The sequence below is a fragment of the Palaemon carinicauda genome, chromosome 11 (genome assembly GCF_036898095.1).
Source record: "Palaemon carinicauda isolate YSFRI2023 chromosome 11, ASM3689809v2, whole genome shotgun sequence".
In the NCBI taxonomy this organism is placed as follows: domain Eukaryota; kingdom Metazoa; phylum Arthropoda; class Malacostraca; order Decapoda; family Palaemonidae; genus Palaemon; species Palaemon carinicauda.
This window is the reverse complement of record NC_090735.1, coordinates 72,941,398-72,948,897: the sequence shown is the minus strand read 5'-3', so window position 1 is coordinate 72,948,897 and position 7,500 is coordinate 72,941,398. Positions and strand designations below refer to the sequence as shown.

Here is a 7,500-nt window from a genome sequence, read left to right as displayed (position 1 = left end):
ACAAGAACTGAACAAATTACTGATATCCCAAAAATCGTACACTTGCTTTAATTTGGATAAGTGACGGAATCGGAAGACACCTGCATCCGGTGACGTCACAAACTTTCACACGAAGAGTTAATGTGTTGACACTAAGAAAGAATGACAACTCAGCATCTTACATCCTGTACACAAATTGAGTTGACCATAGCAAATCTCACGGCCAGCTCTTCCAACCAACATGACATATTACGTCATTTGTTTTAAACATGTAATATTAATATTCTAATCATTACATATGCTCGGCCAGCTATCTCAATTTTTTTTACAAAAATTTAACAACAAGCCGAAACATGGTTATTAGGTGTGACTGGACATACGTATCATTCATTGTCCAAAACTAGCTATATCCAACTGAGGACGAATGTCCAAACAGGCACACCAAAATTAATAACAATAGTGCATACAAAAAAAAGATATTACCAAAGCAAAAAGAAAAATGCATGATAAAACCAAGATCATACATATGGTACATTGCTAGCAAATGATTACATGGTACCAAAAAACAAAACAAATTCTGACTTACAAATGATTCGGTAACTTGATAAAAAATAATTGTTACCTTTGTCAGAAACAAGATACTCAATATTCAGTGCACAAATACGAATTCCTGGTACGTACACGTACCACGGTTTCGTACATATATATATATTTATATATAGGGCTGATACATTTTATTAGATGCCCATAGATTCTGTTATATATCTTATATATTTTTTTTTTTTTTTTTTTTTTTTCTCTTTTCTTTTTTAACATTCCGGCTTATATATTTTTATTAGATGCCGAGAGAAAAAAATGATTTATATCCTTTTTTATTTTATTTATTTTTTTAAATGTTATTTTAAATGTATTTTTAACAATGCAAATGTAGAGAATTTCTTTAATTACATATTACTAGCGTACTAGTCAGCTTTTCATACAAACATCATCCTGACAAATTACTCCCTTAGCGAATGAGGTGGCCACTCATACAGCTTTGAATTGTATCAGGTAAGGGGTATTGTCAGGGCTATTCAACTCGTTCCTTTGTAGCTGCTTGCTGTGCCGTAACCTACGCCAAACAAGGATGTTCACGGCGATAAATATCATCACCGTGAAACACAAACTAGCCAGTATTATGGGGTGAAGAATCTCTTTGTAAGTCGGCGACAGGTGGTCCTTTTCGGTAAGTTTCATTAAGTGTTTCGCCACACTTCCTTTATAGGGGAGAGGAAGTGCGGGCGTTGTAGAGGTCCACGTGAAATTCGCGAAGTAAGCACGTTCTCTGATGATTGTCCGTAGGCCAGTCACCATGGAATTCGGGGAAGTCCCGATACAGCCATCTGCTGCGACGAAGATGTGGTTGTGGGATGTGGATCCGTCAGGGCATGATATATTGAAGCCGTCCTTGTCGTATCGTATCCACGAGCCATTATTTAGTCTGCAATTGAATTCTTTATTGTCAAAGGGATAAAGCTTATCCAGACAATTTTCACTTGTATGGGAGAGAGCACCGTCTAGCACTATACCTAACTCGCATGAATCCATCAAGTTTTTACGGAATTCAAATGAGTCAGCTGTACATATTTTTCTATCCATTGCGTCTGAACAGTGAGTTAATTGATTTAAGTCTTTAATGACCGTATATGTTTCCTTGTCTGGGGAAATCAATACGTGTCCTGTCAAACTGGATATTACTGGATTTGAGTGATTCGTCATGAAAGTCGGAAATGGTGATATCCTGTAAGATTGCCAGGCATCAGAAGAATCAAAGGGAATTGTAATCCTAATCTTGTTATTATCTACGTTTACTGTAATTAGGCTGTAATAAAATTCTAACCTATGTTCGTCTAACAAAGGAACATAGCCTAGTTTATCCCTAGTGTTCTCCAGAACTAATTTTAAGTAACGTATAGGCAACAAATGGGGCGACAATACACCTTTAGTTGCTAACGTGATAGCTTCTACATAATCCTTGGATTTCTCAATGAAATGTGCAATTCTGTTATGTATGTGATCTATCTTTGAATCATAATACGTTAATGTTGCTAACAAATCCTGTACTTCCATAATTTGAACGATATTATCTGAATGTTCATTTAACAAATCCATAATTTTATTGATTGAAGCTAACTGATCCCTTAGTTCTGACATAATCAATTCATCTTTATGAGTCAAGAACTCAATTTTCTTATTTTGATTACTAATTTTAAGACGATTGGAAAGTCCTAAACCTAAACTTGCAACAGACCCAAAGATGCTTAATGCAGCATAAATGAACGGATTCCGTCTTTCTTTTTGTTCGTGTCCTACAGTCCACATCAAAAGGTCATAAGCCAAAGATCCTGTCTCTCCAGTCTTATTCTTTAAGTCATCAGATAGCATCTCTGCAATTTTTAATGTTGAGCTAAGCAAACTCTTAGTAGTCAAATGAAAATGTCTCCTATGCAACTCATCCAATGATGCAGAAAACCTTGAAATGGCGGTTCTTAAGCTAGTGACATCATTCTCTTGAAGAAAAATTGCTTGCATATGCACTTCGACAATTACGTTGGTTGATGTAATAAAAATGTCTTCTTGTCTTTCAACTATATTTCCATATTTAAAATATATATTCTTAGTCTTAGAACTCATCCCATACGAAAAAAATGTCTGAGCGAACAATATCACTCCCAACAACAAAAAATTCATCTTGGAAACCTGTAACGAGAAAAAACATATGTAATTACTCCTGTATTAAAAAGAAAACTTTTAAATTAAAATTAAAATTTTTCCTCACTTCTTTTTAATTTCTTATGTGAGACAATGGTACTATTCTCTCATCCGTGGGTTGGGCTACATTTTGAATTCTAAACCTATTGGCCGTTAATATTTCCAAAATGTTAAATGGGCCTTCAAACTTAGGTGTTAGTTTATAGTTGAGCCCTTTTCTGACATTGATTTGAATATAGATGTTATCACCCACGGTATATGTTTTAGTTGGTTTCGCTATTTTATCATGATTCCTTTTCATTATGATTTGTGATTCTTCTAAATTCTTTCGAAGGATATCATATCGACTTATACTTGCATTTATACATTCTTTTAAAGGATTTGATAGATTAGTTGTAGGCGTTAATACATGGAAAGGTGTTCTAACTGGGGTACCATACAATGCTTCATGCGGTGACATTTTAATTGATATATGATATGAATGATTCAGAGTACTCAGTGCCGCCGGTATTGCAATATCCCAGTTGGGGTCTGATCCCCCTAGTGTTACCCTTAATATATTTAATATCTTCCTATTTGCTCTTTCCACTAGCCCATTCGACTCTGGGTGATATATCATGGTATTGATCTTCTTTATTTTGAGGAATTCACACAATGAGGTAAGAAAGTGATTATTAAATTCACCACCCGAGTCTGAGATTATCATGTGTGGAATTCCATGTTTACAAATGTAACACTCGTAAAACTTCCTAGCGCATTCAATCGCAGTTTTAGTTTTAAGCGCTATTAGTTCTGTATATCGAGTTAAAGCATCTATAATTACTAAGAGGTGCTTATTCCCTCTGTCTGACTCGTAAAATCCTGTTAACAAATCTAAATGTATTCTTTCAAAAGGTTGATTGGGAACAGGATAAGTTCCTAAGCTAACAGGTGTTTTCGTATGCCCTTTGTTTTCCTGACATGTGCGACAATTAGCTATGTGTCTTTTTATATCTGTAAGCATTGTATGCCAATAAAACAATGATTTGGCTTTCTGTGACATTAATGAGAACCCAGGGTGTCCATGTAATGGATTTGAATGCAACCAATTCAGGACAGTGGAAACAAGTGAGTTTGGTACTACTACCTGGTCGTTAGTTACATGTGGTGTATTGCGGGTTTTCCTTGTCACAGTCCTACACAGAATATTATCTTTGATTACATAATTCTGCTGCTTATACTTTATATATTCTTTTTCTTTATGATTGCCTTTCAAAGCATTTATAATTGTTTCTATTTTCTGATCTTTTCTTTGCTCAGTCTGTAACAATTCAGCACTCCAGCCTAAATCTTCTTGTTCAGATATTGTTTTTACAATAGGCATGGATGTTGATATATCTATTAATTCAGCTAAAGACTCCGTACAAGATGACACGGGGTTGCGTGATAATGCATCCGCAATGATATTTGCTTTCCCAGGTAAATACCCGATTCTTGCGCCAAAATCTTGAATGATTAAATGCCACCGAGTTCGTTTAGGGCTGTGATTGAAGCCTTTAAAGAACTCTGTTAGTGGTTTATGGTCAGTAAGAACCTTAACGGGATAACCGTAAATTATGAACTTAAAATGCACTAGCGAATTAACAATAGCTAGTCCTTCCTTGTCTATTACTGCATATTTACTTTCGGAAGTTCTCAATTTTCGAGAATAGAAAGCTATCGGGAAAAACTGTTTATCATATTGCTGAAGCAATACCCCTCCCACTCCTAAGTCTGAGGCGTCTGTTGCAATGAAGAATTCCTTACCGAAGTCAGGAAATTTTAAGATAGGAGAACTACACAGTTCATCTTTCAAAGTATTAAACGCCTGTTGATGTTGCTCAGACCATATGAAATCTACGCCCTTCTTCGTAAGATCAGTTAAAGGAGCGGCTATTATTGAATAGTTGCGTATAAAACGCCTGTAATATCCACTACAACCCAGAAATTGCTGTATTCCCTTGACATTAGTAGGTATGGGAAAATTACGTATAGCCGACACCTTATCATGGACTACTTTAAGACCTTGGCTTGACACCATGAAACCCAAATATACTAATTCTGTTTTGAAAAATTCACACTTACTAATCTTTACCCTTAAGTTATGTTGTCTTAATCTCTGTAGTACTAGTTCTAACTTACGTAGATGTTCTTCTAAGGTGTTGGAAAAGATTACAAGATCATCCATATAGGCATGCAATATATCCCCTAACAAGTCTCCAAACACTATGTTAATCATTCTTGTAAATGTTATAGGAGCACAACGTAAACCAAAAGGCATCCGTAAAAATTCATAATGTCCCCTGGCTGTGCTGAAGGCTGTGTATGGGATACTATCTTCTTCTAATGATATCTGGTGAAAGCCTTTAAGTAAGTCCAAACTGGTAAAATATTTATTCTGACCTAACAAAGACAAAATATCGTCAGTACATGGCACTGGGAATCGATCAGGGATCGTTTCCTCGTTTAGACGACGAAAGTCGACACAGATACGCCATGTTCGATCTTTTTTCGGTACAACTATTAAAGGAAAATTATAAGGGCTATTTGATTTTCTAATGACTCCTTCCTCTAACATTTTACCTACTTCATCATTTATTTCATTCTGGAATTTCATAGGGAGTCTGTACGAGGGTACATATATAATTTTCTGTTTGTCTTTTAACCTTATTTGATGCTCGATCACATCTGTTTTCCCTAAGGATCCATCCGTAGTGGAAAAGACATCTGTATATTTATTTAAAAGTTCAAAAATTTTCTGCTGAATTTCTTCGTCTTGAATGTCCTTACTGATTTTATTTTTAATAGATCGTAAAAGGGATTCATCCGCAACTGATTGAGAGTGATTGATTTCAGCAACGGTAAGAATACGATGTTTATAAACTTCTACATCCAAGATATGTTGATTTTTGTGAATTACTAAAGTGTTATTTAAATGATTACAGACTTCGATATTACATTGCTGATGTGAGCCTACTGTATAAATAGCTTGTGTGACAGACAATCCGTTGGTTTTCAAAGTATCGGAAAGGATTAATATTTCAGATCCCGGTAGTGTTTTCTTTATTTGCACTATTAAATTCGAAGGTATGTTTGGTTCGATATATTGCGTGCAAGATGATATTACGGGTGAACGAGAATTCTGCTGGGTCGCGTGTATTATTTCTTTATTAGTGAGACAAGTTATTGGTTCTTCAACGTACGTTACGGTTACATTTGTCGTCTCCTTATTATCCAAAACAGACTTTAAAGTATTAGAAGACTTATAGAATTTCCCTTTGATATACACGCCGTGCTTTGCAGGAGCTAAGATAATGTTTTGATTTCCCATAGATGGGTATCCTATAATTACAGCTGGATACATATTAATGTTTTTCACAACAACAAATGTATCGGCAAACGTGCGATTACCGACTCTGAACTGAATATGAGTTATGCCTATGACGTTTAATTCATTATTTCCTATACCTGAAAGTCTGATTCCTGATTTTTCAATCGGAAAGTTCGAAAACAACAAATGATGCGTCTTCAAATCCATAATATTACGTGGACTACCAGAGTCAAAAAATAACGTAAAGGATTTGTGTTCTAAATTTACAGCATATAAGGTTGGCCGTAACTCATTTTGGCTTATTATTGTATGAATTCGTTGCAAATCTACGGGAGCATGCACTGTTTTACTTAATTCGGCCGTGTGTTTCATAGGAAAATCTATTGTCTCACATTTATCTGATAAAACATTAAATTGATTATTCAATACTATTGATGTTGACATAAATGACCTTGACCCAACATCACTCTCTTCCCCTCTAGAGTTAACTATGTGGTATTTGCTTTGTTCTGCACATTCTGAAAATTAGGCTGACTTTGCGAGGTCTGGTTTGACGGCCCAGGCTCAGCGATATTTGAAGAAGTGTTTGTTTGTTTCGGACTCTGAACTGCATTGACATTTTGTTGTTTCTTCTTATTGTTAAAATGAGGATTTTTCTTTTTATTTCCATATGGAACTGACTGTGGAATTGACTGTGTATTTCTAGGATATTGTTGTGTCTTACGCGCGTAACATTGACTATAAGAATGTGATCCTGTGTTGTGAACTGAACAAAATTTCGTTCTACAGTCTGCGCTTATGTGACCTTGACGTTTGCAGTTGTAACACGTCACTCCCGCTACTGGATTATTAATTACGTTCACTGTTTGTGGTTTTGTTTCATTCTTAGCAAAAACTTGAGTTAACACGGGATCGAGATCTGGACACTTGGACATGTGCTTCTTTATCTGTTTATAGACATCCAATTCCGTACTTGCAGGCATTAACTTCTTATCAAAGCACCGCACTAAAGCTTCAGGCAACATAAGTGTCATGCAAGTTAAATACATTAATCGTAAAAAATCTTTCACGGAGATATTATCGTTAGTAACCCAAGTGGAATTACCTAAAATGTCCTGATATTCGTTAAGCCTATCAGCTATGAGAGCTGCTCTCTCAACAACATTAAGCCGATTCATAGTGGCTTGATTAAGTGTATTTCGTAACGTTAACACCACATCCAAAGCTTCTTCACCCCCATAGATCGCGCGTAACCTAACTTTGAAATCATCCCAAGTAACTGCTTCCTGAAATGAAACACCTCTTAAATACGCACTCGCATCCCCCTTAGAAAAATCTATAAAACTTTTAGCTTCTTGTAATTGTACAAAAGGATCTACGATTTGTTTGGCATTTAAATGGGCATCAACGGATGAAATCCA

At 35.7% G+C, this 7,500-nt stretch overlaps 1 protein-coding gene and 1 long non-coding RNA gene across 3 annotated transcripts in view; both read right to left on the bottom strand.

Moving 5' to 3' along the window:
* The window catches only part of LOC137650071 (uncharacterized), a 612,472-nt gene that overhangs the window by 169,406 nt on the left and 435,566 nt on the right, over positions 1-7,500 (bottom strand). The window lies entirely within an intron of this gene.
* Positions 1,169-7,500, bottom strand: part of LOC137649706 (uncharacterized) — a 6,783-nt gene continuing 451 nt past the window's right edge. Inside the window, exon 2 of the long non-coding RNA XR_011045831.1 lies at positions 1,169-1,459. This is a non-coding gene — a long non-coding RNA (uncharacterized lncRNA). The remainder of the gene's footprint in view (positions 1,460-7,500) is intronic.